Source organism: Anopheles bellator, chromosome 2, assembly GCF_943735745.2.
Source record: "Anopheles bellator chromosome 2, idAnoBellAS_SP24_06.2, whole genome shotgun sequence".
Classification (NCBI taxonomy): Eukaryota; Metazoa; Arthropoda; class Insecta; order Diptera; family Culicidae; genus Anopheles; species Anopheles bellator.
This window is the reverse complement of record NC_071286.1, coordinates 84,370,254-84,382,530: the sequence shown is the minus strand read 5'-3', so window position 1 is coordinate 84,382,530 and position 12,277 is coordinate 84,370,254.

The following is a 12,277-nucleotide window of genomic DNA, read 5'->3' as shown; positions in this document are numbered from 1 at the left end:
GCAGCCAATCACTGTGGAAGCGGCGTGGAGGCATGTCTTGCGCGTGGCAAAAGTCAGGATATAGGACGTGTTACTGCAGTCTCTGCTGCCATGGGTAAGCCCCCCACAAAGCTTGGCTTACATAATGTAGTTCAAGGAAAGTGTGTTAATTGATTGGTGCAACCGAGAGATTGTATTTGAGGAGACGAGTTTGCGCAGCATCTCTCTGTATCCCTGGCCAAGCACGGAAGGAGCGAAGGTTGCCAGTTGATCTTGCGAACGTATTTGAACCAATCGAAGGGAGAAAATTCAATTGGAACGGTTGCCTTCGTACTGTTTTCAGTTCCCCGGCATCGTAACAGTAATATGAGGAGAGTCTTTCCGACGAAGTGTTACGAGGAAAATAGGATATTTGACCAAGAACCTTAAACACTGTAATCTACATATAGCTTTCGGGGAAGAAGAAATTATGACTATTTGACTAACAGTTATACATCTAAAAACGTCGATACGACACGCCGTCGGAGGCATCGCAACGGAAATTTAAAATAATTTCCTCATTGCGCCTGGCGTTATGCAACCCTCGCAGCACTGACACTCCGGGCACTATGGTCAACATTTTTGCTTTCTTTTATTTTATTGAATAAACTCAACATTTCTTGTGTAATACACGTGTTCAAGTATAATAAATAATCTTTTAGCGATGTTTTAAGGTATTTCAACGACTGTCGTAGAAGTAATACATGTTCAGTTGCCAATAGTGTACACCGAATATTCGTATATTCTGAAACAGGTAACTACTTGAAAAGAGTACATTCGGTTATTGGAATACAAGATAGACATTTTACCCAAATAAATAAATTAATTGAATAATAGAAAAGGCATTAAGTTCACAAATGCAATATGTTTTGTATGGATTTCATAGACTGCATAGAGACAAGGCGCCTCCTTCTGCATCAGAGGAAGTGTTTTCTCCGGGACAAGGACGGATTTCTCCGGGTCCGTGAGCCTTCGGATGCTCTGATCGCTTTTGCATTGTGTGCAGACAGTACAGGATTGTGATTCTGCAAACTGTTTTCTTAGCGTAAGGACGATGAAGCATATTTGCGAGTACGCTTCCAACAATATCGGTTTTTGCTTCAACAAACCACACCAAGAGCTGTGGAGTGCTCTCTGGAAAACAGTTAGCTAAACTATCCGCCACCCAATAGTTGGTTTGTTGCAGCATTATATAATTCACAGAAACTGCAACGAGCCGTCTAAACAGAAGCGGCAAGTACCGTTCACGAACGCGCAACAGTTAGGAAACTATTCGCAACCATTCTTGCTTACCTAACGTCCCACCTACCTGCGAAGTGCAAATTTTCAATTATGTGACATTCCACTCCGTCTTCTGCATAACCGATTAGAATCTGTGGTCTCTCACTAGCTGCTCGATTGTTGTAGTTTGATCGTTCGTAGTTGCTGATAAATGCTTACGGCTTCATTGATCAACCTTTTCCACATTTGTATCCTTTTATGCTTTTTGCAACATTCGTAAAGGTCACGCCAGCTTCAAAAGGGCCACCATAACAGAGGTTTGAAACAATTACAGGTTCCACCCGGGAGAGCAGGGGCTTTGGTCACGAATGGCGTAATTTGTTTCGCACGCGAATCTGCGCCTCCTTATGGCATAAGCGATTTCAACATAAGCAAAGGATTGTGACCCCCGGGGACCCAAACGACTCGGCCAACGTGGAGCGTGGCGGGGATGGTTTTGACATCGTAAGACAATTTTGTTATTGGCTTAGCACCGCTCCGGGATACCGCAACAGACGCCTCCAAAGCACGCACCATTCCTCAAAGAAACGGGTAACCTTGCGTCCGCTTCAGCAACAGATGCAAGGTACTTCAGTGGCAGAAGACGACGGCGCGACCGTTGGGTCGTTGTCACTGACATAATCCTGCTTGATGCGTTTTCTGTCGCCAGGTTTTCACGGCACTCCTGGAGCTCTCGTATCATGGCACGAGCGTGTCTTTTGCCAGGGGAAAAGGATAGTTTCAGGCTACGTGCAGAAAGGCTGCTTCCGGAAGAAGATCTTAGAAAATGAAAACTATGCAACCTGTACCTATAGCGAGCTCGATAACCTTTGGAAGATTTGTGAGGTGTTCTTCAATTCCATGGCAATGGCCACGACACCGTTACGCGCTCAGTTCAGGGGCAGCCAGCCCCTAAGAGGATCCGTGTATTGATCTCTTTGGCACGCACCGTGCATCGCCAATGTTTACATCGAATCGGCCCATCCATCGACCCCTTCAGAAGGGGGCGCCGAGTGGTTGGCAAAAGGTCATCCGGCATACCGATGGGAAAGAGAGCATAGGTTGATTCTAATGCTGTCCCATCGACACCTTCGATGAAAGTGGACTATAAACTCGCCGAAACCCTGGGCCATCCATCGCTGTTGCGGCTGATTTATTTGCCACTCTCAAGGGCCAACCTTGGCGCAGCGCAGCGCAAGCTCCACTTGTTGCGGCTTTTTGGGTTACATTCCAGCCTGAATCAATCCGCAGCAACGGATCAAACGGAGTGCGCGTGTGTTGTTGTCCTACACACGGATCGAACCAATTCTCCAAACAGTAACACCCCATCAAAAGATGACCATCGTTTTGGCCAGATCGATTGATGAAGTCATTCAGAAACGGATGCGTGTCACGGTGTTAAATCATAACATTACAACGGCGCTCGAGCGTTGAGTGAATGTTCCGGTTTCAGTTTCATCTGCTCACTAATTGCATTGTTGCCCGATAACGTTTCACTCCCGAGGAAACTGACGGCCCATACGGGACACACTTGCCTTTTTTGTGAAAATTACGGGGTTTTTAATTATATTCTTAGCATCTTATTCAGGGGCAACATCGACCGTTGGGTTGAAAGAAAGCAAGAAACATTTTCTCCCACTCTCCAAGTGAGTCCTTTCAACCCGCGTTTCCTTTTTACCTCGTACAGTTCAATGGTTTCGTGAAGTGCTCGACCTGGATTGTTTACGTTTTGGAACCAATACGTGACTTCGAATGCCTTTGGAAGAATCTTCCGATGGTGACCCAGCGGAGAAAATTGACTGTGACCGGCGTGCTACGTGTAGCATTGCGTGACTCGGCGCCCAGCTGGGGCGAGCACCTCACGAATGACCCTTTCGATGCACGCAGCGGAGGGAGGGAGCTCATAATGGTCACTGTTCTCTTCGTCCGAACAGGCAGCGGGCAAGCTGGCGATCGAATGGTTGGTAGGCGCCAAAGTGATAAACTTTGAATAAGACGATCGTCGGTTGGTGGCAATAATGCATCTGTCAATAACTTTTGCATTGTATCAACTTTCTCTAGACGTCGGTCGTTTTGAAGCCCTACTCACAGTTCCACTGAGCTCAAACATCTGTCTTAATTGTTGAAGGGAACAATTATCGTCTCGATGGGTGCATTTACATTATCCTCTGCTTATGAAGCTTCGCAAGGTAACTAATTGAAGGATTACGTGCAATGGGTCGAAAGAGAGGTTCGTATCCGCTTTCCTCGGGAACCATTCTGTTTACACAAGCAATAATTGGAAGTTTTGCTCCACTCATTCCCTGATGCCAAATGGCACTCGTTGGCAAGTTGAATGAACCTGGCAACAGTTGTAATAAGTAATCGATCACCTTCAAAGGTCGGGTGTCGGAAACACTGCCGCAGGGGAAAAACATTTATGACCTTCACGCTTTGCCGCTAGGCACACAAGTTCAGTGCCATATCATAAAAGTGCTCGAATCAACACATTTTGATTCGGAAGTGGTTCTTTTTCATTGCGCGGCGTCACTGCACATCATTCAATCATCGAGACCATTCTCTCTGTAGCTAGAAAACGGTGTCAAAGATTTACTTATTATTCTACAGACAATCCTGGGAGGGGTTTATGATTGGTCAGCTAGTAACGACTTCCTTTTCCGGCTGTTTTCCAGCTGCGCGCACACACGTGCCATAAAAAAACATTTCTGGGTGAAAGAAGCATGATTTGATGTAACAACCTTTAGCCAGTTAACCAGTTCGTAACATCTGCCGCTTGAGCCAGTCTCAAGGCCACCGGTGCACTGTGGCATCCAGTGATAACAGATCTTTGATATCATCCCCGTGATCGTGCACCTCTTGTTTTGGACTGCATCTGCTTGGTTGCCATCGTTGGCCTCACTATCGCTTTGTTAGTCGCGTGCACCGTGAATACCCGTCGGACGGAGCGTTGTCTGTTTTGATAGCATATTTACACTGGCTATCAGTGACATTCCTGCGTTGGGTGCGCTTAGAGTCACTGTGACAGAAACGAATGGAAATTTTTAATGACTAAGTCTCAAATTCGTAATGAAACAGGAATGCATGGCGGGAGAGTCTTTGGATTCTTTTCAAATGCGATCTACAGATGCTTCATAATCGATCAAGAATAGCGCGCTCCAATTTGTCGAACTATTTTTTCCCTTCCATTCAAATGCAGCCGTTGGATTTTATAGCAATTGCTATAATAAATATCCTCTCAGGAAAAATAAACCAGGCTGCTTCATCTCTCTCTCTCTCTCTCTCTCTCTGTGTTTAGCCATTTTCCACTCTTCGCGTCGTCGTATCTGTTGCGGACAGCAGCTCATCAAAGACAGCCCTGATTGTACTTCTCTCTCGAACGGGGCTTTTCTCTCGGTTGGTGTTCTATAAATGTAAGTGCATCCCGTGAGGTGGTTTCAGTCGCTCAGCTCTTCCGGCACGGTAGTACACCCATCAACTCAGTGAACCAGTCATCTCAGTGCGCGCTGTAAACTGTAACGGTGCCGTGACGTGTGTTCCTTCAACAGTTAGTCTACTGACGTCAGATTCATCGGATTGCACTCAGCCGGCGCTACCCGCGTAAACGCGGTAGTGAAGGGAAGATCTGGGAAGCTAGAATGTGCGGTGCATACAAAGTGAAGTGTGTGGTCAAACTTTTTCATTAAAGAAACGGACCAATGGTCAAACGCTAGTGTTCCCGTAGTGTCACAGTTCAATAGCAACATGTGTAAGCCCAACGCCAAATGACGGATTTGGAATAGTTCGTTCGAAACAAGAAATCCTTGCGGGGTCCATGCTATTGAAATTACCGAACGTGAAGTACAAATTTGTCCACTTGAGGACTGGGAAGTTGTTCAACAAATTTAAACCGAACCGAACGCTGGTTAAACCGAAACATCAACTATAGGAACAACTGATTGAAGTGCTGCCTTGTAGCCGACAAACTTCTGCATAGTTTATTCGGTGGCATTTTCTAAAGAGAAGAAAGGCCGCAGTACGCTACGAGTCATCAACGGAGATCACAAAGCAGGTCAGATAGGAGGCGATACCGAGAAGGTAAGAAGACTCTCCTGTTTGAATAGCCCTTCCGATAGAGAAAGAAGCCGTTTGACGTGGGAAGATATTCTAAAGGTTAATTAGATTGCTTTGGCTGGCACGAGGCTTCCATCAAATGGATGGCCATCTCGCTAACGTTTGTACTATTAACTGTTAACATAAATCGCCCGTCCCCTTGCCAGTTTCTTCAGGTGTTGGTTGCAAATGAATGAAACCGCTGCTTAGTCACTCTTCCCTAATGCGTCCATCGACCGAGGAACGTGTGCCGTTCCGTGGTTCAACGGAGCAGGTGATCTAAAATTTACGGTTCAAGTCAAAACGATATTGGCACTTGCCGCAACCGTTCGGCATCTTTCACGAATATGCGTTTTTTGAACTGAGGGTGCACTAAAAGCAATGCATCGCTGCGTTGCACGTAAGCGTTTTAGAGAAGAGCATTGAAGTTGGAAAAATAATAAATAAATACCAACAAAGACTAATGTAGTCCCACATGCTCGGCCCGTACCCACAATGTGGGATGTTCCACCCGACAGATCCGGGCCGTGTCTTAAGCGAGTCAAATGTCAAGGTCAGATCCCACGTGTCGGCATGGAGCGGACGTGTGAAATTTTCAATCACACCAGGATCCATCACGTCCGGCCACGATGTTCGTTGCAGCCTGAGCTCAACAACCAAGCGCCCCCATTAGGTCACTAATTTATGTTGCTGGCGACAGGGCGACTCGTCGATAGCCGCGGATTGCGTGATGTTTGCGAGGCGCAAAGGACATAAATCATCCACTCGAGACCGCTGTCCATTACGCGTCCGTTTGCATAACAATCCACCCTTCTTCGTGCCACGCAACATATTGAGATCAGATCCGGGGACTCGACGAACCACAGGGAGTCCCAGAAAGCGAACCCAGTTTGGGTTAACATTTTCTGTCGGATCAACACCGGAATGATGCTAATGGCCAAGCTGTTGGCTAACGGTTTTGGAGTAGTGGTCGGAAAATGCACCGATTTCTCAGTGGCCCAGGTCCACTTTAGCCGGTGGCCAGTGTTTTGACTTAACTGATGAGTCACTTGAAACCGCAGGGAACGAGGGAAGCTATCTGTAGATAAATAATAATTGCGAAAATCCACATTCCTTCACGAGAATGAGGGCAACTGCATCGCCGGCTACAGCGTGCCAGGCGCCTCCATCGAAAATTTTCCACTTCCAACACCGAGCGGACACCGAGGGGAAGAGGCATTCGAAGGGCTAGGCCACTTCGGTGGACGGATTGCCGGATCCGTTGGACCACCGACCACCGTGCGGCGGATTGTTTGTAAACACTTTTAGGGCTGGTGCGGCGAACGCCGCCCGTTGAAATGCGATGAAGTCTGGTTGGTCAGCCGGAGCAGGGCCGGAGTCCCCCACTGTCTTCGTGACTTCGAAACCGAAAGAGCATATATTTTAGACGCTCTGCACGCTCTAGCTTTCTGTGGTTGATTGGGTAATCCACGGCTCAAAAGTAACCGCAAACGGAGGCAGCCAGCAGCTGCCTGCTCGTCGCTTGATGCTCGTTATCGTCAGGGAATTTATCGTTTCGACCCAGAATCGAGCACGTTCGAGGTTCGATAGCAACAGTCTACGGGGAATTTGATTTACTGGCCACGTGGGGACGCAGAGATCAGTCCCCGTGCCGTACCGTCGACGGTGAGCAGAACCGAGCAGCATCAAAGTTTAGTCGATGGAATGTGGCAACGATGGTATTAGAGATAATGAACCTTATTTTAGCCTGATCCGCAGATGATCGGTGGGAGAGGCGAATTGTTGAAATCATCTCACGAATTGATGAACGAATTAAACCTTCTTTTCCGCTCCACTCATTACGTTGGCCTTCACATGCTTCGGTCCTTCATGCATGAAGATTCCATCCGCGCGCGATGTAATCTGAGGCGAACAAACCACGAATATTGATGTCCGTGAAGTGGCCCGTGATTTGCCCGAGCGATCGAGCAGTGCTTCAGCTCTCGGGTGTATCGACGACCGGCCATCTAAATGCGGAATGTGTAGATCTTGTGGAACACGAGAACAATCTGCATTCACCTTTTACTGTCCTCTTTGCTTCGTGAAATGAATTTGGAATGCGTCGCAGTCCGTCGTCCCCGTCGAGACCCGACGAGCGGATTGTTCGTGTCTTTATGCGAATTTTTCCTTGAACACGTAGCACGACACACCGGCAAGACACGGTCGGTGTCATCGGGAGCCGCAACAACTTTGGGGACAGCATTGCATTTTTCGCTTTCCTTTCGACTGCATTCCAACTGCACCCCGGTAGCAATGGGACTGCGTCGGGGACCGGCGCATTCACGGTGCGTATCGCGTGCGCCTCGTGGCCATCGTGCACGCACACAAAGGGACACGCACACGTAAAGGCGCATACCACGGGCGACGGCGTGTCGGACCAGAGATTCTATTTTCGACTCAAAGAACGACACATTGGACGCCATCCCCAAACTGCAGCGCCATGATGGACGATGATGCCGATGCTGCTGACGGGCGATGATGAGCACGATAGGACGAGGACTGTTTCGAAGCAATGCGTGCTCTCCTCCTTCGCTCATGCTCTGGACTGGGACGGCAAAGACTCATAAATTCCTTTCGGACGTAAAAATAGAGTCCCCGAGCTCTAATCTCAGCGCCCAGAACAATCCGGAGGCTTTCGAGCTGCAGCAATTAAAGGCAGACTGCTCGAGAGTCCAGCACACGGCTTGGCACACTCTCTGCAGACTGTGGCAGACTCATATGAGGCCTTTTTGAAGGTCAAATGGTTTCGATGAAAAAGGGAAAACCTGTGCTAAAGGCTATGGGAAACCCCTCATCGCATTCATTTTCTGGTGTTTCCTCCCGAATCTCGGACCCCGCGAAGAAGTTTCATTCATTCCGCAATCGGATGGTGGCGGTAAACAACCGTAAAACAGCGCCTAATGTCAGTTCCTCGTGGTGCAAACCGGTGCGGATGTTTACTTCTCCATTACGGGCGGATTCGGCGGTGACCGGAGGGCGAGATGCGAGCGGCCGGATGATTTTGGTTCCGTTTTCCCACAACCATGCGCTGTGCGTTCGCATGCGGGGGCTGGAATTTCTCTTGCCAAATAAGGACAATTAACAAGGGGCGCTTGTTTCTTTTCACATCGGATGTGAAACGGATAACAGCAAATGAGTCAGACGGTCACGAAAAACATTTTAATTCTTTTTTTGATTCAATACAATCCCGATTCATCCTAGGGTAATAATTTAATTTCCTACGAAAATAATATAAGCGAAAATATCAACAGATCGTCCGCTTTATGCTCTGAGGCCCATTCGCTAGTCCCACTGGCCCCCGACAAATGTGCTTCGTCCATCAGCACAAAATCGCTGTTATTTTCCCTGGGCAAAAACCTCCCAAAGTTCAGTTCCGTTGCGAGGGTTGCGCTTCGAAAACAAATAAACTCAATCATAAATTATGAAACAACCTTTCCGGTGCTCGTCCGATGTTCCGCACCTTCCGCACCTGGCCACACAGTACGGCAGATCAGCGGCGTGTGTAGGCAAAGCATTAGCAAAGCATAACAGCATCATCGCGTCCTGCCTGGCCAGATTGAGGGTGGGCGACAGCTTCCAGGAAGAGGATCATCTCCGTCTCTCATGTTTTGATGTGCGTTCAAGCGATCTCCCTCACGTTCCCCGGGACCAGGCAGAGTAATAAATCCACCGATTATAACCATAGATTCTACATTCCGGTTTTATGCTCGCCGAGTACGCCCCGCTTTGATGCGTTGTAAATCTTCGCACTGTCCTTCATCCTGGCCTAATGGTATTTATTAATCCGACTCAATGTCCTGCATAAGAATTATTAGGAAAAACTATCACTCGGCACACTCGGAAAGTAGGGCAAAGTCGTAAAACCTTTTATCCCGCCGCTGCTTGGCCAGTGAGTCTCACCTGGAACACCAAGGTGACTCGAACCAGCTCGAAAGAACAATAAACATCCTCTGCTGATGGCCACTGTGGTGCGGTCCGAAATTGCTACCACTATGCGTGTGTGTCCTTCGCCGGACACGCCACCTTGACAATCGATTCACCAAGTCGCAGCCGCAGCCGGTCGCCATTGGGCGGACATCGTGATGAGATAATCCAGCCGAGGGGTGTGGTGAACCTTGGCCCTCACCCAGTGTTGTAAACACTGTCCGTGCCCGTCCGTCCGTCGGGAAACTCCTTCGCGGCGCTGCTGTTTTGCTAATTCCTGTTTGTCCTTTTATTAGTTTTCCATGGCAGCGAGGAGTAGCTTTCCAAAAAGATCGAAAGATGAATCGGTAACCCTTAGGTGCTATTCAGGTCACGAGACACGCGGTTAATACCGTGTTGCCTATCCTTTCGGTCGGATGTGGGCCACCTCAATCAAGGACTGAAACAAGGCGCGTAAAAATGTTCACGTAACGATGATCGCCTGTCTATGGCATAGGACTAGATATGCGGCAAATGGGCCGCAGGGTCCTGATGACGGGCAATGGCTCAACGGTACGAACGAGTGTCTCCTCGGCTTGTGCGGTGGCCACAAACTGGTGAGCCGGTCGGTTATTGGTGTCGCGACTCGTATTTCACTTCACGCCACGAGATGATCATCATTCCCCGTGTGTGCGTCGCCAGATTGTCGCCGGCACGATGTGACGAAATTCTTTTCCCTGTCGTCGGGCCCCTCGCAGGTGCCAAGTGTTGTACGTCGCCGATGCGTAAGAGATGAGGGTTTGGGGGGCTCACCTGCTGCCCGAAGGGGACGGGGACGGGGACAGCGCCAGAGCGAGGGGGGCCGGGCTGGCGCCAGATGACACACTCGAGTACAAATCGTCGCCAGCCGGCCATTCCATTTCCACCCTCGGAAAGGGAAATTTCCATCATAAACGGGGAGGAAAAAATAGAACCGAAACCAAAACAAGCGCGCTCCATAATCCATAAATTCCCACTATTGCTTCAGCGTGGGATACGCCTCGTGCATATGTGTGCGTGCGTTGTAGTGTTCATTTAATCGTGCGCACTTAACCGGCGTTGACTCGATGACAAATGAGTCCCATTAAAGTGGGGCCACCAGACAGTGTTCCTTCGAACGCACGAAAGGATGCAACAAAGCGACAGATGACAAATCGCCGTGGCCATTCCTGCTGCTGGTGCAGTAAATAACCGTTGCACTCGGATCGGTTCGTCCTCTTCCGGCAGTGGTCGCGAAAAGTTACCACAAGCGATACAATAAATTGTCGCCCTCGCCCGATGAGCGATCGGTTTTGGGGGATTATTAATGGAGCTCTCTGTTCGATCCGATTCAGCTTTCGAACTGCATCGCGTAGAAGAGGACGCGGCGCAGAACACGGAACGGAAGGGACCTGCATCGCGCGCAGATGTGCGCAGTGTCTTTTAAAAATAATCAACCCGTGGCGGCGAACGAACTATCAGCGCGGATCATGGGGACCGGTTTTCTGGGTGGGAAAAAGTATTTTTAAGCATCGAATTTACGGCCCCGTCTCACGCCCTCCGACTAAGAACTAATCACCGACCGAATGTGAAGCGTTTTTATTTTCCGGTGGCAATGATAGTGTGTCCCGGATGATATCACATGATTTTTCCACACTTTCAAACGCTCAATACGCTGCTCGCTTCCCGGAGGGCAATAAACTGTGTGTGCTCCTCGTGCGGTGCCAAACCGCGTAAGAATGTACCAAAGTTACCCATAAAACAAGCTCCCGATGACACGCTCCACCGTAAAAGTGTTGAAATGTTGCCAAAAAACCCCCCAGGAAAACTAGGTTAACTGCCAAACTGGGGGTTTCCGGTTCTCCGGGATGCCCGCGTATGGCCGCAAAGCTATCAATTTGGTTAAACATCGCCCGGGGAATGGCATTTACTAGGGGCTGGATGGAATTGATTTCATTGGAGCTGGAGCAAAAAAAATCAAATTATGAGGTCGTTGACAGCCTGGCACATCTTGCTGTGCTGCTGAAGAAAGAAATTATGTTTTATTACGGAACATGAGAGTACATTGACGGCCAATTCCATCTCGGTCCCAAAGCCGGTTGTTAAAATAAAAATACTCCCAAACGCGTAGCATTTTTGCGTCGGATAAATATAACTTCATCAACCGGCTCTTAGCGCTGCTGCCATTCACAGTGACTCTGACCGTGATGTTCCCACAATGCTTCGGTTCCCGATTGCGCGATCTGCAAACATTCTGTCGCCGATCCTAACTCGACGCAGCCCACGCCGGTCAACCAATGCATGCGACACAAAAACCGGACGAAATGTGTAAGATGTTTCGTTTGTTTATGTTTGGGGATTCGCATAAATTTTGCCACCAACGAGCCGGGATGAAGGAAAAAAAAAATGTGGCGTGAAAACATCATCACACGTCACGTTGACGCGCCTTCCGATGCGATGACAATTTTCCGAAGAACCGACCCGGGTGAACACGCGGTTCCCACAATTGCGTCGCAGGCGTAGTGTTCTGGGCGTTCGGTCATGTTAACGCCGCCGCCTCTTAATCTTTCTGATATAATTTACTAACCAGCCGATGACGGAAGCGCCGCGCGTTGTTTGCAGTCAACAACGAGCGCAGGACACCGAAAATATGTGCGATTTGGGGAAAGTTCCCGGGAAATGCTCTCAGAGTCATCCACCACCGGATGAATCAAAACATTCACTCTGGTTTGAGCTGCCCCTTAAACTACGGTGCACGGCAAGACCTTCGTCCTTTGCGAATCCGTTGGAAAATTGTGGCCACAAAATTGTTCAAATCGCTGCCTCGTGAAGTCGAGAATTGTCTCTCCACAAATTGGTTGGTGACGTGCGTAGGCTCGGATTGGACTCGTGTTACGTGACCAATGGCCAATCATCATACGGCCGATCGGACTCCGGTGCTGAAGCGCCA